Below are 23,684 nucleotides of genomic sequence, written 5' to 3'. Positions count from 1 at the left end.
CCCTGAGGGATCATCCTGTACTTGCCTCTTCCGCATGCCAAGGAACCTCACACCTGCCCTCTTCTGTTCTCTGGACCTTTTCTATGTTAGTTCAGGAGCCTTTACACATTCTTCTTTATAGCAACACACCCACAGCAGCTTTCCACTTACTGCTTTTTTTCCCATTGCTGAGCCTCTTCCCCTCAGCCCAGCTTCTTAGAGCTTTTCAACATTTTCTCCCCCAAAAATTTACTAGGGCATGTATATACTCTCTTGGGGCATATAAGCCTGACTTCAGCTTAAAATAACTGTGGTATCCCTAGCACCCTACTTGCAGCATTATAGAGTCCTCCACATAGAATAATTGCCTATATATTACCTGACTTCCCAGGCATCTGATCATTCTGGGCAATGTTATCCCTGTGGTCATGCTACAACAAGTACTAGAGGCAGCTCAGTGTGAACAGGGCTACCAAATCCACACGGACATTTTGTAAGTAAAGGTGGCATAGCAGTAACCACAGTGCAGCCACACCTTCAGGACTTGATTATAATTTCACTGCCCAATAATCAGATAATTGTAAAACACTGCAGTCATCACATTCTACATTGGTTCTCATGGCTAATGAGCTAAGGAGTGCAGCTGAGGTCAGCCTGCAATCCTGAGCCAAACCCAGCCATTGCTCAGTCCTTGCCATATGGGAGCCAAAAACTGGAGTCTTTCACCAGTGCAAATTGCAGACACTCTTTTACTTTCTGCATATTCCCCCTCACTCCACACATTACTCCAGACAGCACTGCATGGATACTGAAGTGCTTCTCCTATTTTTAACAATGTGAAGCTCTTGGCTGGGAATTCTCTATGCTCTAATATGTGTTTGATCAAAAATTTAAATACTTCCTATCAATTAATTGTAAAACAAACACTTCCTGCTCCCACAAATGATATTTCCATGGAAACTGCTCAGTACTGTTGCTACAAAATGAAAGGGGGTTTACTAACTTTTTTTTTTACTTTTTTTTCTGAATTAAAAATAATATAACTCAGAAAAACACATTTGAAGAATGAAGTGTACAAACCAATCCATAATACTACAATTTAGTAGCCTAAATTCTTGGTTCCATAGAGATTAATTTGAGAAGAGGTAGTTGAGCTGGGTTTCTAAATTGTTCATACAGACTGATAAAAGACATCTATTATGGGATGATATATTTGTGATTTCAGAAGATAATTGCAGGTTGTGCCAATTTGGATAATTTTGAATACAGCTGGAGGCTCCTGAAAAACCAAGTACTTTATTTCAATATCATGAATATAATCCTTACTGTAGGAAAAGCTACTTTGGACCCACCTCAGGGGCTCTATCAGCAAGAGGGAAGCATGCAAGATAGCATCCTAGCCTTCTGATTTAGATAGTAAACTGGTGTGCTTGACACTGCCAAGAACTGGTGGAAATTAGACAGCAGATAGACCCTTTTCAGCTTTCCCTGAAGGAAGAGATATGGCATTTGGTCTCCAGTTAGGAAAATCCTACAACAAAGTCTCTCTCTTCTATCTGGTAACATGTAAAGAATTGTTGTGGTGTTGCTCAGAGCAAAAAACCTGTCTTCTCTGTCCACTAATTTCTACTATATAAGGCAGACTTTGTTAATCACCTGAAAGCACCACCCTCTCAGACCCAGACAAAGTGGTTTCAGCTGTGGGTGATGCTCTGCACCTGAAGGTCATCTGCAGTGGAAGGTGACAGGTGAGCATATGCTTATTCTTAAGCTAGTCTAAGGTTTATTTTCTTCAACAAAAGTCTTGTTTTCTTTAGTGGGAATGCCATGAAAGGGCAGAAGTTATACAATGGCCATGATCACCTTTAAGTCTACATAGTCAGTAAATCCTGGATGGTAAGTAAAGAAATCCCATTTTGTTGATATAATTTGACATCCAAAGGAGAGAGAAGAAGGCCTCACCCAGAAGTTAAACAAGGATTTAAACCAGAACTTTATCTATGCCACTGAATGCAGACATGACAAGTTTACTTACTTTTCTCTTACTGAATGCAAAAGTCTCCCACTTCCTTTGCATTTTTACTGCTAATTAGCAAGTTTAGAGAAGAGAGAGCATATTCAAAGGAGTCAAAAGTGGGCAACTTTCTGATGATATAAAAAGATGCCATGGCAGTTGTTAAAGAAATCCCAACACAACTCGGCTAATTATATCTAGAGGTCTCAATTTGTTACTTTTGATCTAGGATTATATAGCTTGTTTTCCTCTTGTTAATTGACTAGTTCAGAATTTTCTGAACATTATATCATCTTTGATGTTCCTGCCCTTGTTCCATCTATTGGCAGAACTTCATTAAACAATACTAGCAATAGTTGACGACATCTGAAGTCCCAATATTTCTGAGTGAGTGTCAAAGTCTTCTTTGACACTGGGTATCAGTCACAGCAGCTTCTGCTGAGAGATAAGGCTTCCTCAGTTGGTATTTATGTATTTCAGAAAATTCTGGAGACAAGGTATGCCATGTTTTCTTGATCTTGATATCTGAATTTTACCAGGTAGCAAATGGCTCACAGTGAAAAACAACCCATAGTAGGCTGTCAGGATGAGTCTAAGATTGTTAATACAGTGGTTAGTACAAAATACTGTGTCACCCAAAATACATGAAAAGAGCATCTTTAGATGCCTTTGTTCTTATCTTCCAGTCTGTTATCGTCACCTTTTCCAAGGCCTTTCCTCTTAGTTTCTCTCCTGCATGATGACACCAGTATTTGCCATGCAACCGAGTTTTGGGTAAATTTGTATTCTGAGAATCTTGAGGTTTCTAGCACCTGTATAGTTTGCTGCATATGAGAAAGTGTTGTTTGAGTCTTGGCAAACAGTGTGAAAAAGTATTGCAAAATTTCAAGCAAGAGTTCTTTTTACTTTCTTGCAATGATTTCATTTTATGGGACAGTTATTTCAGCTTACCCTGCTGATTTAGAAATGAGGAGAGTTAGCAACACTTTGCCAATATCCCAGACTTTATTAATACACTTGCTAGATGAGGAGTTCAAATAGCTTTCTTTTGTGCTCTTTTACTGCTTTCATGCCCGAAGAAAAACCCACACCTGCCTGAAAAAGCTATTTCTGTAACCCTGTTCAACCCATGTAGAAGAACTAGGATTTATAGCCCAGCAAGGAGAGAATAAAAGCTGCCCTCCCCTGCTGCTCAGATATTCACTTCTACTTCAATAAAGCTCTACTCCTCTTGCCATACAATCCCTCCCCTGGCAGGATGTAAAGAGAGAAATTGTTGTCACCATCTCTAGGTATTGCCAGTCACTTGTTAAATTAAAAATTGTCAGACAGTAAGTATGTCCTAAATGCACTCCCTTTGCATTGTCCATTTCCATGCTTCTCCCTCCATGCTGGCAGTGAAGAAAGGATTAAATACTCAGGTAGGTCTGGTGCTGAAAATGAACCTTTATCTCCACCAGACATGGTTTGATGGACCACCTGCCAGCTATGGCACTACAGGGGTTCCTTTTTGTGACCACTTTTTACAAAACAAAAAACCAAGTCCACTACTCCCAGTGCATAGAAAATAACATTCAGAGACAGGTACAAGGATTTGATGGATGTCCTGTTAATTTAGGACCTCCAATTATTCTAGGAGTCTTTTGGGGAATCAGTCTGCAAGATCCATGCTTTTATGTGTTGTTTCTCTTGCTATCTAAATATAAAATGTTATAACTTAGAGACTGACTGAAAGCCATTTCATAATGAACCAAAGAAAGAAAGGTCTGTAGTTCAATTTTACCTTATCTGGACAACAAAACTCAATTCATTCTTGGCTTCAGAATATCGGTGTATATTCAGTGCATACTATCATGGACCCATACTCTCAGCTTGGTTCTTTTCAGTCTTGAAGGACATTAAAATCTGCCCTCCTCACACTCCCTGCACTGATTCCACTACAGACTGCAAATATAATATTAAAATAAGCAAAGAATTAATGCTTTCAGAGCATATTAGGGCCTGGATGCTCTGGCTCATTACACAGATTTTAGTGGCAATCTGTCTCCAAGACATTGGCAATGCAAAAGTGGTAATTGTGAGAAGCCAGGGAACAAAGGGTCAATTCAACGCCTGCTGAGCCAGCAGAAGCACTCCTGTGCTATTCCTTTAAGATCAGGACAAAAACAAACAATTTTTTGTTTGGATCTCTGACTCTATTAATCCCTTTTACTCCTGCAGAATGACTGTTTTCTCCAGTCTTTTATTGCCCTTCCCTTTAGTAATTATCCTGTTACTTGCCTTGCTCTTTTCAACTTAACATCCTTATCTTCTTTGTATTGGACTTGGATAAGGCTTTAGGCAGATGTCATCCAAACCTGGAGATAAAAATATATTTAGGTATTACCCAGTGTTCCTTACACTTTGTTCACTGTTAGGAATTCCCTTTTTCTTTTGACACTGTAATCATAATTAGCAATTCCATAAATGTTACCTACAGCCTCTGACGTCTCAAGAGATGGCAAGATTAACAACAAGGCTTGCAATACATGCACAAATATAGTTCTCACATGTAGAACAGAACCTGAAAATGAGGGTAAAGACACTGCACACACATGCAGAGCCTCCTGGCTTTGGAGTCCATTAGGAGGAGTGTTTCTGGCAGCAGCAATTGCTATCAGCTGTCTTACCCTCAAGTATTTTGTGATATACAGACCATGTTTTGCTCTTAAAATTGCACCGTGGATCTTCTTCAAAAAGCCAATCATTGATGACATTCCAGTGAGACCTTTTTTTTACTTGAAGCCTTGCTGTAATGAATTTGAAAACATATAAATAAGGAGTTGCCCTGTTTTGTCAAATGCCAGAATGATGTGAATCTGCTGGAAGCTACTTCCTTCTGAAGACTGAGTCAATTTACAGCTTCAAAAAGAGCAAATGATAACGACCAATGTGTATAAATTGTTTCTTATATTTTATTGATCAGTGTGTCTGAATAGTGATTTCCCACTGTTTCCCAGTTCCAATGACTAATAGCTTGAGAGTGTTTAAATATTAAACACAGCTGGAAGATCTGTTTTCCACAAGCAGGGGAATCCCATTGTTTTAGCTCTTGCATGGTTATTGTATTATGAATTATTGAAGAAGCTGAATTGCAAGGTTAAGGCTCCAAATCTCACACGGATCTGAGAAGAGCTAAGTAAAAATTAATGGGAAAAAACCCCAAACTTTGACTGTTTGACTGTTTCATTAACATCCAAAAATTGCTATTATTCTCATAACTAAATTACCACATATAATAAACAAATCATGAAAGCACACACCCCATGATGCCATCAAGATTTCCAATAGTCTGTTTAGTTTTCTTGGCACAAAACCTAGGAACAAAAGCAGTTCTGAATATAAAGGGCAGAGGCATGGGCATGGGTGGATTGCTAAAGCGAGGTTTCATAAGGACACCAAAAGCACTTCAGAGAAAGTCAGCTCTTCTAACACAAACACTGAAATCAACTTGGTTAGAAATAGAGACTTCCAAACATTTCCTGATTAATTTATAGCTGTTGACTAGATGCTTGAGTGTGTTTTCCCTGGTCTCAAATACAAGTCTGTGCTCAGAATTGTTCCACTGTAAACAAGGATGTGTTTACAATACCTTTTAGGAAATGGATCCCATATTTATCTGAAGATAAACATATTTGTCTGAAGAAACTTACTTTTTTTTCAAGGAGATGTCTAACTCTGAAATACCAAAATGCAATGGTAAGGTGCCATCTCTGTTGCATCATGTGTAAATGTTAAGAAGAGGAGACCACTGGTGCTTTGAGCTTGGCAGTTGTTTATTTCCACCACTAAAGTGGCCAAAAATCCTCTCCTTCCTACACCGTAGACCAAGGAGTTTCAAACTTTGAATCAGTGCTAAGAAAGCAAACACTTTTTGTTTAACTACCATGAAGCAAAGCAGACTGGGCTTAACTTCACTGTAAACAAATTTTATTCACCAGAATTGTGCTTCTTTTCTTCCAGCCAACCTTCATTACTCACTAGAACAAGAAAACATCATTGGCATACCAGCCATTTCTTTAAAACAGAGACACATTAAAAACACATGAAAGAAACCTAACACTCACAGGCAACTCATCTTTTTAAGGAACAAAAAGTCAAGTATCTACAGTATCTTGTTTGTCCTGTTGATGCTGAATTTTAATAGTAAGATGAGTTGTAAACTAGAAAGTACCATACACACCAAACCAGGTTCCAGGTATAAGGCAGCATAGCCATCACAAGGAAATTTTGGAGTTCAGAGCTTGAAAGGTACAGAAAATTCCTTCCTAGAAGAAATCATGGGGGCTCAGATTACATAGGTGTTCTTTTTTCTTTGATTTTTTTGGTTTTGTCTTTTGGTGCACAAATGAAGTGTTCACATAAATAATAACTGCTATTGTCACCTAATGCAAGGTCCTAAAGTCTCAACTTGCTTTTGGTTTCAGGATAAGGGTCTCCCAACCCTCTGAAGAGTGTTGAGACCAAAGATTCATCCACAAAAAGAAATTATATTTCTCTGGTCATTTACAAACCAACTTTTCTTCTTTCTACAAATATAAACTTCTATGTAAAAATGCAAAGACTCTTCCCATGATGTTCTCCATGTTGGAGATTTCTTGTGTTACTCACTGTAGGATACGGAGATTTCAAATGAATGAAACTCTTGCTAAAATTCAGCAGGCTATGGAGGAATTAGACTAGACTGTACACACAAACTGCATGGAAAATTTAAACAAACAAATAACTAAATAACTTTCTTTTAAACTAAATAAAAGACAATGTTTTTGTAGAGGACCCTTTCTGTCCATGGAATGTTTAAAAGCAGCGTTGTGATTGCTGATGACTAAACCAGATTGCCCTTTCTGGTTTTGTGGATTAATCAGAAGGAATATATTGAGAAATTAACAAAATCTCTAACAGAATAATTAATCCACCAGTTCTGCCTTGTGGGCTAGTTTGTGCAGTTACTTTTCTATTTTGGAGCAGGGCTTGTTGGCTTTGCAAAATCAGCCTGTATCTTATGGAACATCCCTGTACTCCCTGGCTTTCCCACTCCCACAGAACCACAAGATGGGTCAGGCTGGAAGGTACCACAGTGTGTCATCTGGTCCAACTTCCCTGCTCAAGCAGGGTCATCCCAGAACCCCTGGCACAGGATTGCATCCAGATGGTGCTTGAGTATCTCCAGTGAAGGAGACTCCACAGCCTCTCTGGACAATCTGTTCCAGGGTTTTGTCATCTGCACAGTAAAGAAGCTCTTCTTCATGTTCAGGCGGAATTTCCTGTACATCAGTTTCTGCCTGTTGCCTCTTGTCCTATTGCTTGTTATCACCCCCCATCTGAAGCACCCCTTCAGACACCGACAAACATGAATGAGGTTTCCTCTCAGTTGTCTATTCTTGAGGCTGAACAGGCCCAGCTCCCTCAGCCTTTCCTCCTAAGAAAGATGCTCCAGCTGGACCTGCTCCATGTCTCCCTTGTCCTGAGGAGCCCAGAACTGGACACAACCCTCCACTGGTGCCTCACCAGGGCTGAGTTCCCTGAATTGGATTGCCTCTCTACATCTGGGGGTCGAGAGAAGCAGATGGGCTGCGTGTACAGGGCACCTCTGTATTAATCTGGGCAAGACCCCAGACTACTTCAGAGACTGAACACACAACATCGGAGGAACAGCCTGGGGCCATGAGTGGGAATGAGCATTACTGAATGTGAGTCTATCAATTTCAGTTAATATACTGGACTCATACAAATAATTTGCTGTGATGCTGTGAGAAATAGGAAGTAGCTCAAGCAGGGAACAGTTCTTTTTGAATAACAACTATGTTCTTTTCATCTTAATCTCTGAAAAAAATTATGAAGTAGGCCCTGCAGGCAAACCATGGATGATAGGATGCCATTAAGCTAATTCTTTGCATTAATGTTTAAAAAGCCAATGAATCTGTTGTTTTGTTTAGCTGTATGAACTGTTTTGCACATCACAGCTGCTGGATACTGAGATTAATTGATATATTATTATGGGTCTTCACAGTTTCAAACTATTAACCTTCAGTAGCATTTTACAGTTAATCTCATCTGAAAGGAAATATTGCACAAAAATTCTGAGGATTTTTTTTTCTGTCTTCATTTATCAGACACTGAATTAGAAAATATCTATGTTTAAAAGAAATTTTACTGGAGTTACAAACTTTTCTTTATTTAAATTCGTCATATGGTTATAGATGACCATGTTCTGGCTAGCTTAATTTTTATCAAGAGAGATATTTTAGAAAAAACAGCAACTGTAAAACATAGACTAAGCATCCAGATATACTCTCTAAATACTGGCACACCCTGATATTTTTACTCATGTTGATCCCTAGAATGAGAATACAGTAAGGTCATGGAGAGCCCCACACAGAAACAGACACAGAAATTCAGCTTCTTTTGCTTTGTGGATCACCACAGTGTCATAAACAGCAGAGAAGTAACCTAAGTAGTGTCCCCACCCATTACAGGAAGAGGGAAGACCAAAGAAAATAGTTTACTACTTTGTGGGCTTACCAGGCTTCTCTTGTCCATCGTTTTGACACAAATAGGTATTATGGGAAGGAAAGGCCTCAGGAACTCTAGCTTGGTGCAATTTTCATTTGTTTTGATATAGGGATTGAGCTATTCTAATATTTCTAGTGACTATTTTTCTATGAGTTCTCTTAATGCAGTTTTAGAGTCTATAAAAACACCCTGTGTGTGCTTGCTGTAGGTCTCAGGTGATCCCCACCTGAGAGCCAGGAGACAGAGTGGTGCTAGAAACAGGAACAAATCCCACCAGATTCCCCAGCACTGCACTGTGAGGGCCTCCCTTGTTATATTCTACTGCCAGGCTGACGTTTTCTTCTGTGTCTTCTTTCTGTGCCCTGCTGTGGATTCACCTTTGTATCAGGCCCTATAAAATTATCCTTGTCAGGAAAAGTCTTGATTCCTTCCTTTCTGTCTCCCATGGTCATAACTATACCCATTACATGTAATGTGATTTGTACAGGAGAGCTGAAGAATGTTCTTTTAAAGAGCTTGAGGCAGATAGTCTGTCCAGAGCTTGCTCCTGGTTGATTTCTCAAAGTTAAAAAGAACTGTTCCTTACTATAACAAGACAGAAATTTCACTTATATAGGAAAAATGATTCTCCAAGACAGCCTGCCTTCCTTTTATAGCTTCCTTCCAGCTGTGCATGGGATTCATCACAACCTCTCCTTTTTTCTCATGTGCTCCCAGCAAGCATAGTCTCTCCTTTCAGTCAGACATTTCTTTTCTGTATGTGATTGCTTCCTCTGACCTCCACAAAACTCAAATATTTGAAGAGTCACCTCATGCTTTCTCAAACCAGTAAAATTACAAGCTCTAAAAACATGACAAATATATTCTCCTTTTGATGCATTGAAATGCCAGCACATAATTTCTAAATGTGTGACTCCTAAAATAAATGTAGTGTATTTTTGGGTTTTGTTTCCTTTTTGTTTGTTTTTGTAGAAAATACAAAACCTGCTTGACTTTCAGTACCTTGGAAGGACAGTAGACTGCAGGGCACAGCTATCAAATATGAGCTGGTACAGATCCATTTGAGGCTTTCTTGCTATTCAAGACTGTGCTCTTTTTTCCCTGGAAGCTGTTTTCAGTTGAAAATGCATCGTGCAGAACAAATAATAGTTGAGGCAAACATTTTTATTGCCTGATAACCTTCCCTAGCACCCTTCAAGAACTAAAAGAGAAGATCTTCATAAAACCTGGATGTAAGTTATGTGACAAGCATGGAGGAGAGGGCATAAAGAGGTGATTTAGTTACAGCCTCTTCTCCCTTGGAATTGTCAGCCCTTGATAAAGAGACACAAGTACTATCTCTGAGCTACAGAGCAAGAGAAGACAAAGTGTGTTGTCCACAATCTCATCAGTCAGTGATGAAAACATAAACAGACATGAGCATTTAGGAATGTTTTCCTTGAGAAAGAGCCAGAGGACTGCATACTTTTTTGCCTTGAGGGACTTGCCTGTGTCTGCCTCCATATCTTAGAACAACATCTTTACCTTCTGCTTGCACTTCAGAGTTTCCTGCTAGTTCATTTTATTTAAAAATATTTTCTATTGTTCAGTGCTTTATAGAATGGATGTGAAGGATCTTCAGGGTCTGTCCTTCTTTACCTATGAATGCAATGGCAAATTTCTTGCATATGGACCACTGGGACAGTTTTGAAAAGTAGAAAAAATTAATATCTCTTTATGAGGAGCTATATTTTCTTTGATGTATTAACAAAGAGAAAAATATATCTCTAAACTGATTGTGATACAGAGACAGCTCCCACACTGTATCCAAACTGGCTTAGAAACTAATTTATAAAAAGCTGATGACACTTCACCTGAAGACTGAATACCCCATGTGTTAAAAGTCCCACTACATAATGCAAGAGCAATGCATATAGTGTCAGCACAATTCTGAGGGCTCTGTTAAAGATTTAAGAGTTTGTCTCTGCAGGAGCTGAGAGAGCACAAAAGTTACTGACCAAGAAATTACATCAGAATGCACTTAAAGAAAAAGATAGATTGGTCTTCAGTCCCCTGTTTACTGACTTGAGAAAGCTGATGGCACCTTTAACTGCTGCAGTATGAATAATGTAAATACAGTAGAAAAACATATTTACCTTGTATAGTAAGATCCAGAGATAATTTCAGGGCCTCCTTCTCCTTCTTCACATAGCCAGTTACCATCTCAAAGTTGTCATAATGCTTTTTAATAGAGTTCCTTTAATTTATGTGGATAAGGTGACACAGCAGGATGTACTGAACTCAAGGATCTGGTAATTTGGCACAACTTCTCTTTTGTAATCTCTTAGGCCATCAGTATGGTTTGTGCCCAGCCAGAATAGAGAGGAGGTAGCTGTCTGCTCACACAGGCTCGGGTACTTCCATCTGCCACTTAGAATCTCTGGAATAGTTCAGTTTTCGCAGCACCATCTGCACTGAAACACTTCTAGGAATGGATGGCATTTTGGGACTACTTGGCATCCCTTTGTCCTCCCCCGTTCAAAAAGCGAGTGCTATTTTAGGAGGAGAAGCACGGTTACTGAAGGCTTTCCCATCCTACTACACAAAAACATCTTTTCCTGCATGCTTTTGAGCTGTAAATAAGTTAAATCAAGCACTCCTAGGTGCTGGTCGACTACATGGCTTGAACTCGTAGAAGAGGAGCTTTCAGAGACCACAATAGCTATTTCAGTCTTCCTGGAATGTGAAAGGCTGCTTGAATACAGGAGGAAAGAAGGTCAGATGCAAAAGTTTTTATCCTACAGTATTTATTGAAGTATTCTGCTTCTATTAAAGAAGTGTGGAAAATGCATCCTAAGGACATGGTCATCAGCTGTACATCAGCTCTTCTCTTTCTTTAGGCCATAAAAGCATCCCCAGAAGTTGTATGGCATCCTTCTCCACAGTTACCAGAGAGCTGGAAGCAACTTGGAGAAGTGAAATGGCACCTGGGCCAACATGTTCCCATGCTCTTCCTTATCATATCAGGCGACCTCCAGCTGGGGAATAATGAGCCTTGACTCCATGACTGCAGAAGGCTGAATAAATGCTTTATTAAGCTATGCTATATTATACTACATACTGCACTAATACTGTACTATACTAAACTAAAGAAAAACCCGTGACTCTTTCAGACAGTCACGACACAGCTTTGACCTAACTGGTCAACCAATCCAAAACACCCATCACCAGTGTCCAATTAACAAATCACTTTTGGTAAACAATCTCCATAACACATTCCACATGTGCCAAACAACAGATGCAGCACGTAGAGATAAGAATAGGTTTTCTCTTTCCCTGAGCTTTCTCGCAGCCTTCCCCAGGATTTTTCCTGGGAAAGTTGTGCCTGCTGCTCTCTGTGAAGAGAGCTGTGGTAACGCTTCCTAAGCTGGGAGCCCACTGGGCACTGTCAACGTGGTGGTGGGCAGATCTTTGCCCTGGATGGAAGCATCTTGGTGGTTTCCTAGCCCAGTCTGAGGTGCTGCTGACCAGAAAAATACATGACCAGGCTGACCAGAAAAATACATGAAATTTTGTTCCTTCTCTTTGGCCGGGTTTAAGTGTCTGTTTAAATGCTATTTTTAAAATGTAAAATACCAATGTATAAGATTTTCATATCAAGGCACCTGTGTGCTGCTGGTTTATAAACAATTTTAAGCTGTGTAAAGAGAAAAGAAATAAAAGCCTTTCTGCATGGCAGTGGATTGTCATGCCCTTAAATTTTGCTTCAAATCAGGAAAATGCATGCTGAAGAGGTATACATTAATTATGGGTGAAATCTACACACCTTGGCTCAATCAGCATCTTTTGTATTCCCTTGATAGATATCATAGTGTTGACACTTCTATCCACATAATGTACAAAAGAGAATGTGAAATATTCCAACACAGGGAAATTAATAAGATTTCTAGATGGAAGTATGAAGTCCATTGAACAGGCTGCTAATGTATTTGGATTTACTTCAGAGATATTCATTATCACTGGGCAGACAATGCTAAACTACATTTAAACTGATTTTTATTTCACAAGCAGTAAAATATTATGGAAAGATAATAAAATGCCATCATTTAGACTAATACTTCAGATAAGTCCCAGAAAGGCTATGAGTATTTATAAAACATTTTCTTTTGGAAAGATGTTAATTTTAAGTTAAATTAATTTACTTGAGTGCCTGAAAGACAGATAAATGAGGCAATCAGGATGAGATTCAAGATGAGCAATTGCTATGCACACGAAGAGCCTACAAATCATGACTGCTAAGGTGCAGGTTTTGATGAAGTGCAAGAGGGAAGGGGATCCACCACAAGCAACAGCTGTGAAGCACACTCTCAAAGGATTGGAGGAGATGAATGGCAGATTTTTTCCTATCTTCCCATCCATTATTTTACTATATTCCTGTCTGCCACACAATCACAGTTCAGCAGTAAAAAAAGGTAATAACACATTAATTTGCCAAGGACCTGCACCCACCCAGGCCTATAGTTTGAATTTATTTTTTATATTCTGCTCTCCATAATTCTAATTACCCAATGTATGTTTTGGTATCTCCTGACATAAATATAATTGAAAGTAAATAAGAAGCTTATGTGGCTTAGAGAATTTCTGCATTTGATCTGAAGATAAATCAATAGTATAACAGGTGGACTTGGGCTGTTTCTGACAGGAAAGAAGAAAATGTGCTCTCAACGTCACAAGAAAATTTCTCCAAGCTTCAGAAAACAGTGACTGAAATCTATCCTGAGCAGCACTAGAATACATCATTAAATGCAGCACTGACTCTGATTGCACATCCCTTCTTAAAGATGTTTTTTTCAGAATAGCAGCTTCAGTATTTAAATAGATTCCATTTTATCTCTTCTCCCCAGAAAAGGAAAAAACTCCAAACATTTTTTTACAGCATCTGAAAAATCATTATAACCACTATTCAAGCAAGGTGATTTTTGTTTTTTGCTTTCTCTGTGAAATCAGGGATTTTACTTACATTGTCTTAGTGGGTTGTTGATTTCTGTAATGACCAAACCATCCAGGTTTGCAGTATCTTTCTGAATGATCTGCCTTTTGAAGACAACTTGTTTAAAAATTTCATTTCTCTTCTAGGAGAACAATAATGCACTAACCTTTTTACTAACTTCAAGGCAGTCTACTCAAAATGTTGAACCTGAGAGAACATAGATCTAATTTTACAATTTCAAAATTTGCTGTGACTTTCCTAACAGGAAACAGAACAATCAAGGGCAGGTTTCCTTAATAAACTTGGTAATAAAGGCTATGGCTGACTTGAGAGCTGCAGGAAATGTAACACAGCAGGACACAGGTGTCCTCAGATTTACTAGATTGTTTACGTATTTGAAGTTCCAAGAGACAATTATGTGGGCATTTTTTCATTCAGTGCTGACAAATAGGGAGGGAATGCCTGAGATCCTCAGGGCAGAATGCTTCACTTTGGGTGAAACACTTTACGAGCAACAGGACTCAATGCCAGGGCAGGGAATCCTGGAGGGTGAGGATTTTGGGGGCTGGCACTCCTGCACAGGTGTGGGACAGGACAGCAGAAGCCATGGAATGCTTCAGAGAGAGGAATCCCTTCAGCAGCTTGAGGATCTGCCACCCTGAGGGAGCAGGGAGTGAGCACATTAAGGGATGAGAAAGACAAGGCTGAATTGTCACCAATTTTGTGCATGCTGATGCAAAAGGGCAGACCACTTAACACAATTAATATTAGCAGGTAGGTGCAGAGCAGGGCAGAACAGTTAAAGGGCACAGCAGAAAATGGATAATTTGACTCTATTAAAGCCAATGGGGCATGCTCAAATGTATCCTAAAGCCAAAGAAATCTCTGAATCATTATCCTTGAGAAGTCACAGAGAACTGGTGAAAGGCAAGCACTGTGCCTTCCTTAGCACAGGAAGAGTCCAAGGAATCATATATCAGCTTGCTTCACATCCTGGAAGATGCCAGAGCAAATGTTAAATGATCAATTTGTAACTACATAAAGGGTGGAAAGGTGGTTAGTAGTCACAGCAGTTCTCATGTATCCCAAAATTGTTTAAAAGAGGTATAGAGGTTAACTATTCTCAAGGTTGTAAGGAGTGAAACAAAGAATAATTGGTTTGTTTCACAGCAGGAAAAGGTTAGAGGCTAGACTGGAGTTGAAAGCAACTTCCTACTTAGTCACAAGCACAGGAAAGTTCTACAGGAATGCCTATGAAGGTTATGGAAATTAAGCTGGAGGTTTTCAATAACATGTCCAGTAAATATTTGCTAAACAACACTTCAATGTGACCTCAGAGCAAGAAGGCAAAAGTGCAAAAAAATATATTCCAGCTCTCTGTTTGTCAAACTTTGTGTTTCATGCTTTGAGGGCTTTTTCCTCACAGTTTTCAATACATCTCTATTTTTCTTATAGATTTTCACATATTGTTTTCAAAGGCAGTCCCAGATATCTATCGTAACTCCTGCCAGCTCAGAACTTATGAGGACCTTCAATGTATTCCAGGACTTGAAGACCTAAGGTCATCATCCATAAAATTTTATGAGAATACTACTTTTCACTTAAATAAATAAAGGGTGGGTACAGTTCCTCTTTATAATCCTAAAATAGAGGAAATCTTGGCAATGGGACCAAAGTGCAATCTGACCCAGAAAAAAAGAGAGCGAGAATTGCTTTTTTGTAACACTGATATTCAAAAGTTTAATGAATTATCTTTAAAAGCTCAGGACTGGTCAAAAGATAAAGAATGATGGATATTTTCTTCTGGTATCAAAATTAATTTAAATTAAAAATGCTGTTGAAATTTACTTCTCTTTGTTGGGTTTTAGAATATCTTGTTCTTATTTTGCATGATTTACATCAGAAGGAATACATGTAAAAAACTAACAGGAATTTCTCAACCATGCAACTCAAGTCATAGGCTCTTGAGCTATTTTTGCTTTACTGAAAGGCAAGAATGAATGCAAAACCTTTTAATTAGTCCTTGTCTTCCATGCCTTCCTGGATTACCTTTTGTCACTTTGAAGAGATCTACATGAGAGCATGTAGCTTAACACCAGCCTATTCCTAAAACAAGCAACTGTTTTTGTAAACCCATTACACCCATAAATAAACCCAGAATTGTGGGATTCACGTTCTCTGAACTTGAGAGAAGCAGTGAGAGAAGCAGAGAAGAGAATGATCAAAACAATTCTTATCTCATTTGCTGCCCCTGTACTTGTGCACAAGTGGAATGCATTATGGAAGATTGTTTACCTGAAGGGATTTGGCAATTGGATTCTGGTGTGAGTGTTTTGTTTTCTTGACCAATCTCTGCAAGCTGTGTCCTGACAGTCAGTCAGGAGATAGTCATGAGATTTTGTTCATTTGAGTTCTTATTCAGTTTTAGTTTAGATGTGGTGTAATGCATCTAAATTATATTATACAATAATATAATATAGAATAATATAGCATAATAAAGTAATTAATTAGCCTTTTGATATCATGGAGTCCTGTTCATCATTCTTCCCTTGGATGGTGGCTTGCCTGCTTTTACAATACAGAATAGCTGTAAATCATGCCAGAATGCATTGTGTTGATTTACAACAGCATGACTGGAAAAAGGCTGTGATCCTTGATTATGACAGAGCTTGGGTAAGTTTTAGATGTTTCCTCACACCTTGGCAGGTTTTGTTTAATATCTCACACATGACAGGAGAACACTGTCATCATGCTGCTGCCACAGTTATATTACTGCATGCTAGATTTTAGCAACATATATATCTTTTGCCCATTCAGTAAAGTGAAAAGCTTAAAAAATCTAAAGCAATTATACTTTTTCTTTCTTTTTCCTATACTAATTTTTAATTATTATTTCACAGTGATATGTGCTCATAATATTTTTTTTTCCTTTTGTCCATTTAAATTGTGAATATTTCAGTTTCAGTCTTTCAGTACCTAAACCCAGATTTACAAAATAACCTCAGTCTCTCACTCCACTGACCTTTTTTTTTGTCTACACCTACACATAAAATTTTATTCATCTAAATCAAGATTCTCCTAAACATCGTTTGGCTAATCTCTTATCTAGGCATGTATTCTTATCACAAACACAAATTATGAAGACTCTGACTCTGTAAATAACTGATGTAACAAAACGTTTGGGTTCATAACCATCCTCTGCACTGCACACCTAACGTCCAGTGTTTTGCAGGACTATGATCCAGTGAGTTACACAAATTATAAAATTTGTATCTGCAATTAACTGAGAAAAAACCCAAGCATGTATTAAAAATATTAAAAGTAGACAGGTAGAAACATTTTGAAAAAATAAGGCTCATTTCTGCTTATATTTGTAAAGTGTACCTTGTCAGAAGCCATGGGACTTAACAAGTGTATAACTGTTTTAGTCCTAAATCAACTCTTACTCTGGAGAACTTGAACTATTGAGCAGGTTCCAACTTAAAATCCATCTCACAGTGTGTGTTAGGTTCACAGGAGCACAGTAAATACAATTCTTTATATGCATAGAATGTGTAATTCATTTGGTGCTTTTTACACAGCTTGATTATCACTTGCTGAGGTACTCCTAGAAAGATGTTAACTTGAAAAATAAACTTAACTGTGCACAGCAGAATGGGAATGGTCACGGACTGCATTATATTCCCTTTTAATCTCAACTGGCTATGTGACAATGTTGTTTTAAACCTGGTATTGTAGGAGAGATTGTTCTTATTCTATATGTGGGTGAATTAAATGGCTGTTCTCTTACAGTTATGCAACATGGGAAAAGATTAATTAAGACCTTTTATTTTGAACCATAGCAGTACTCAGAAATAATAACATTGCATTCATTCTGTGTGAGTATGGTTAAATTCTATGATCATCTTTTTCATTTCGAACATTAGAATTTCCCTTCAGAAAAAGAATAAAGACAAGGTATCTTGGCTGCTTGTTCTGCACTCAATTCACTCCACACTCTCTGCCTCCTAATCCTCTTTTTAAGAGTATTCTCTTTGTCAGTTCTTCACCAAATGAAATAGAAAGTGTGTTTGACTTCAATAAAGGAAGTGATGAAAACAAATGCTTTTACCTCTTAAAATCAGTATTTTCAGATGTTCTAACCATTTTGGAAAAGTAGGGCTCCTACAGCAAAATATTAGTACCCAAGAAGTGTCATGCAGAATGAGGGGAAGTATGCTGCTGAAATCTTATTTAATTCACCAGCTTTCATAACACCACAGTGCCGTAGCAGGACCACTGAACTAATCAATTACTGCATGTAAGTGTCTCACAGGAACAGCTGCACAAATAGATTGAACACTGCAGAGATCACAGGTGCTGGGGTTTAAAGTCAATCGTCTGTGCAAGCACAAATATTTGAGGCCAGCGTCTCACATAACACCCTCTCAGACAGCATGGAAACAGGCTTACCACAGCCACTTTAGACATCTCTTACTCTCACAACCTACACTTTTCAAAAGTCTTATCTGCAGAGCCAAAGTGTAATGCTAACAAATCTCTCTAAAAATCAATTTAGGCTAGAGCCCAATACTGGACGAATTATTTGTGTAGAAAAGCAACAACTGAAAAAACAGGAAGCAACCTCGTATTGAATACCTTCTCCTTGCTCTCCAGTGTTTTTAACCAATGAAAGTACCCTGTAATGAAACTGTAAAAAACCAACATGGCTGGTAAATACTCTGTAATATGAGATTTCTACTAGGTGACACAGAAATGCAAACAAGCTCTTTTATATTTATAATCAGTGAGCATCTTGTGTGAAATGATGAAACTAATTAAGAAATTATTATTTCCACTCTAAGTGGAAAAGCAGAAAACCCCATCTCTCAGAAAAAGGAAGAGCTGCAAAGCTGTCATAAGCTGTTTGCTCCTCAAACCCTCAGTTCAGAGGAAAAAGCCTGGGTCTCAAACCCTGCATATTTTATGCTACATTCCACAAAAGTAGTTGTACTCTTTGCATTGAAAAGCAACATAATGTATAAAACAAGAGAGAATAACATTTGAAAGAGCCAGTGCTGATTGTGACAGGACACATCAGTTCTTCCAAGGCAGTTGGTACCCACCAAGGATCAGACCATCATCCCTCCATCTGCCATAACACAGAGGAGAGAGGAAATTTCTCTGCAAGGAAAGAATGAACTAAAGAAAAGAGCAGCAAATGCCAGCCTGTTTGCCTGACCTCACTGCAGACATACAGAGAGGGAGAAGGAACACAGACTAAGTTCTAAGCAGCTCACTCTAAAATCTAGTGAAATTGATGGGTTTTTTATCCCATGCCAACAGAAGCAGGCAGTGCAATCTTGTGTGCCAATCCTTCTGAACACACCCCAGTGTATTCCCTGTGAACTTCACGAGTAAATCGAGTTCTACTAATGTTTTGGAATTTGATTAACTCTTCCCAAAGACCTGAACTGCATTTACTCATAAGTTACAGAGTTGGGATACAGGGGATGTATCATATAATTTCACAAGACTGCATAATCATGGATTAATCTGGAGCCAGGTTTTGACACTGCTGAAATCCAAGACTGCAATCTTATACTCTTCAAATAGGCTTCATTTTGTCTGGCTGTACACAACAGGAGGCTGCCAGAAAAGCCACAGCACAGTTTCCTCCTGAGAGGAGGAAACTAAACTGGGATCATTCATGGCTCTGCTTCAAGGCCAAAGTGCAACTAAGATCTCCAGAGGCATGACAGGTATCTGAGGAAAATGTGCTGCAAGACAGTCACCAGGGTTTCTCTGATTGAATCTGAGTCCACATGGGACTGACCTTAGGTTTAGCTTTCTTAGGATTAATTATCTAATAGGTAACATAAATGAAGGCAGTAGGGCAAAGGTTGTAAAAGACAAGTCCTAAAAGCATTGCACTGAGGGTTTTAGAAAGAAAGCCAAATATTGTGTTCTCATGCAGTCTCTTTTCATTAAACCTGTTGTAATTTGTCAGAATCATGATCCTGAATTTAAACTTCATTTTTATTAGGAGTAAGGATGACTTGTTTTTCTCCCCACCAGTGTTTGTTGATTGTTAGAGGAGAAAACAAAGCAATTTTGTCATTTTTGTCCTGAGGCTGCACCTAAATGTTCAGCAGCTGTCTCCCCTTCCTCCCTCTTTTCTGCTGAATTGGAGCAAGTGCTTCAGCAGCTACACTGCAAGACAGATACATGTGGAAAAAAGGATTCCTTGAGCAAATAATGGGTTTTTTATTACTCCATCTCTCGCCAGCACAAGGTAGGATCTATGACTGGACTGAAAGCCTAACAGGGGACAGGAACAAAGTGGCAGCTCCTTAACCCACTTCACAGTAGAAGTTATTTGTAATACTGATGTGAGTCACCAAAAGGCAATGAGGTAGAGACTGAGCTAGATTAGATAAGTGGAATGACATTACTGAAGGCAGATTTAGCTGGTCCATCTGAGGGCACTGAGCTTATCACATATAACCCAGAGCAACCTGCAGGTTGCCCTAGATTTTATTGACAATACACTTGGATACCTTTTTAAAAACCCATGAAATAGAGTTCAGGGAAGTTCTTTCTTCCAGAGTTCCCCACCAACTCCCAACCCCCAAAGCAGAGGACATGAGGTGTTGGTGAAGGAGTTCTTCATATCCCATCGGAACCATTCTTGGGCAAAAGTGATGAGGATAGGACAATAAAATCAACTGTCTTGTCATTTTTCAAGTTTACAGCAAGAATAAAATTGCCAAACCACATGAGAGGGTGAAGACTTACATGCTTTCAGGAAGACTGAAGTAAAACCACAGTAAATGCTTCTCTGACAGTAAATTGTTGAAAATATTGAGTCATCATACTGGATGAGTAGCTGTACTTTTCCTTTAGTGCTGCATGAGTTCACATTCTCACTGGATTGCTGTGGCAGTCCATTTGTACTGCAAAATGAAAAAACATCCAGTATCTGCAGGATTAGAAGTAACGAGATTAGAAGGAAGGAATTGCTATGTACCTAAAAGCAAAGAGCTCTAGTTAATATGGCACGTAAGCTTTGACAAGTTTCTCTGTGACCTGCCTGTATAGAGATTTTAAGAAACTAGAAAAACCCTATCTTAAGTCTGAAAATATCCAGATTAAGATTTTTCTTACTGATACTCACTAAAATCTGAATTTCTCTTTGCTATGAGCAGTGAAAAGTTATACCAGATGATTTGCTGTATCTTCCTGCTCAAATTGATGATCACCCATCAAATGAGATGTGATAGCTCTCCAAGCATTAGTGTCACATAACCCTAGAGAATAACACCTAGTTACTCTCATGAGCTAGTCATGTAGATGTTCTTTAGTCTCAGTGCAGCAGGACTCACAGAGAGTTTTGAGCAGCTACCCCAAGAGAAGACCAAGGGCACTGCAGATGCACCTGCTTCTTTCCACTGACTTTAGTCTGAACTTAGACAACCAGCTCAGACACAGAGCTCTCTGACAGAAAGATCTATATTTAGAGCAGTGAAACCCTCCTGATGTGCACTCCTAACCCACTGCACACTGGGAGTAATTTGGTGTAATGAAAGGGAGTTAAATAACATTACTTGGTATTTTACGTGTCAAGCACACAAATGAACAATTGCCACAGCTCAGCTGACACATATTGACTATTTTACTTGCTGAGTAAACTTCATTGTGAGAGTGAGCTGTTAATTAAACAATATCCTCCAGCCCCTTGGTTACACAGGAGGACTAAGAGAGACAAAATCCTTGAACTTCAGTTAGGGTTTTGTGGGGTTTTTTAGCATCATAACATTGTCATCGATCTGGCAGGAGAAAATATGACACATTGGTCATAAAGTAAAAAACATTTCACAACATCATGTTTTCTCTTCTGGTTTTTTGTTTTTTTTTTTCCCCCAAACACATCTGAGTGGCTCAAGCTATCCAGAGTCTCAGCACTTCTTAATTTTTGTCTTATGGGTGTGTGGGAAGTCAAGACCAGATCAGACTGATGCTGATTATGGCTGAGCAGACGAGGTTTGGATTCCCAGCCAAGAGCAAGGTATCATATGTCCTGTCTGTTTTCATCTCTGTTTCTCTGTGGATTTTTCACATGGTATTTTGCAGCTGTCTTCTTGTATAAGCTTTTAAAGTATTCTGTTATTTGTATTGCACCCTTGTATGTACTGTTGTCAAAGTATTTTCTTGATATCAGTTTTTTTTCTGATATATACAATGACAAATGGTATCCAGAGCCTTGCTTTACCTGGCATTCTAACAGCTGGACTTAGTGCTGTCTACAACCATCCTTTGGGGCTCAGTAGAGAATGTTGAACTTAAGAGTAAAACTACCATGCAAAAAGCATGAACTTCTCAGTCTTAAAATCCATTCCAAAATAATTTAATTGATTTTCCTTATGAATCCTCACTTCTTTCAATTATTTTTTAACCTTCTGTATTCATCTATTTAATCCAATCCAAAACCTGTGTAACTAAGCAGATGAAGCTATAGCATCTTCATACATAGACACATATATATGTACATATATATATATTGGTCCTCTTTGTGCCCAAGGTAATTTTTATTATGTCCTTAAATGAATGAACAGAAATGGACAGTTTGGATCTGAACACCATTTGTTATAATTTAAAAGAGTACTGACAGAATTTTCTTTTTTTAGTTTTTGCTGAACCAGAACTATATATGTTGAAAACTGAAGCAGGCCTGGCATCAAATGATAAAATTTATCTTATGTCATAGGAGCTATGTGAGTTTTAAGTCTGAAGTCTCCATAACACTTTTTTCATCAGTACCTGAAGAGCCTTCAAGGGTTATTCATGCTGAGAGAGACAGTCATAACTTCTCAGGAGTTATAAACCCAAAGTGGTCTTGCTCATTCAAGATTCATAGCAAGGTACTATTCCTATGGACATAATGAGTTCACAGACTGGTTAAATGGGCAGAGCTCTGCTGAGATCACTGGAACTGGGTCTGGAATCACTCTTACTGGCGATTACTGGTGCCACTACAAAGACACCTTAACTAGTTGTCAGGAAATTTTTGCAGTGAACAAAGACATGGGGTCTTTGCAGGAGCCCACTTTGCCCGTGCAGTCTGGTGGGAACAACGTAAGGCATTCTCCTTGAGAAGGAGGGCACATCCCTGCTGTTAATATGGACTGGGATCATGAGCCAACACCCTCAGCTGTGGCACTGTGTTCTTCAGCAGTCCCAAGGTAGCTGCTGTTCCCTTCAAGGAGACTGTGAGTGCATCTTGCAGGGATGTGAGGGAGGTCATGACCCGTTCCTCCTCAGGAAATCCATCCAAGAGATGAGCAAAGTGTGTCAGGCATCTTCAGAAAAGCCTGACTTAATGAAAATTGCCTCACATGGCAAAGGGAAAAAAATCCTTCTCCATTTGTTGTAGTCAGCAGCTGTCTAAAGAGCCCCAGGGTGAATTTCCCAGAGTAGCCATTATGCAAAGTGCTCACTTCTGAGCATCAGAAGAAAAGTTCAGCAACTTTCATCCAAAAATCTGCTTCCCTAGGGCACATCCCACCTCTTCTGACATGCAAGCAAAATGGGCTTCTTTTACCAGCTCTCTGTGTGTGTTCATCACTTTGTGCAGCTCTGCTGTCCTCCCACCACCCCTCATGCTCCTCTCATGGAAAGCTATCTGTCACAGTAAAAGCACAAAAGGGATGTGGCAAAGCCACAATTTCCCAGGTTCACCCGCGTCGTCTTCTGCTGCAGGACGTATAAAAAGGAACAAAGTAATATGACTGCCAAGTCTTTAAGTACTGTAAATGAACAAGAAAATGGGTATATTTACTTTGTCATTTTCAGCAAAATGCCATCAAGATGCCATCTTGGTTCAGACTGAAGTAGGAAATTTTAAGGGCTGAAACTCCAAGAACAAATAAACTCCATAATTTTGAGATGTCAGATCCCAACTTAACTAGTTTCTCTCAAAGCACATTTCTTTTATAACATCCTGGCAGTGAACCATTTAAAGAAATATATTTTAAAGGTACTCAAGGGCACTACTAGATCATCCTTCCCTTGCTGAAACAGCCAGAAATAAATTTTCAAATGTCATGTATCAGAAAAAGTGTAGTTAACGGGGAAAAAGTTATAACTTGTTTTGAAAATGCTGCTGCTGAATTCAAAAATCCTCTGACCTGT

General features: G+C 38.9%; 2 long non-coding RNA genes across 3 annotated transcripts; one reads left to right on the top strand and one right to left on the bottom strand.

The window, feature by feature from the left end:
* The first annotated feature begins 1,658 nt into the window (after window positions 1-1,658).
* Window positions 1,659-6,746, top strand: LOC135297141 (uncharacterized). Its single transcript, XR_010359200.1, has 3 exons — window positions 1,659-1,727; window positions 1,797-1,875; window positions 6,460-6,746. It is a non-coding gene; the product is annotated as an uncharacterized LOC135297141 (long non-coding RNA).
* Window positions 3,222-13,857, bottom strand: LOC135297140 (uncharacterized). Of its 2 annotated transcripts, none has more exons than XR_010359198.1 (3): window positions 13,545-13,857; window positions 10,681-11,601; window positions 3,222-4,350 (listed from the first exon to the last, which is right to left on the bottom strand). It is a non-coding gene; the product is annotated as an uncharacterized LOC135297140 (long non-coding RNA). The 2 variants fall into 2 exon arrangements; XR_010359199.1 differs by lacking the exon at window positions 3,222-4,350 and adding an exon at window positions 6,886-10,183.
* Window positions 13,858-23,684: the final 9,827 nt, after the last annotated feature.

This window comes from Passer domesticus, chromosome 3 (assembly GCF_036417665.1).
Source record: "Passer domesticus isolate bPasDom1 chromosome 3, bPasDom1.hap1, whole genome shotgun sequence".
NCBI classification, from domain to species: Eukaryota; Metazoa; Chordata; class Aves; order Passeriformes; family Passeridae; genus Passer; species Passer domesticus.
The sequence above is the reverse complement of the archived record's forward strand: the minus strand, read 5'-3'. Positions and strand labels throughout refer to the sequence as shown.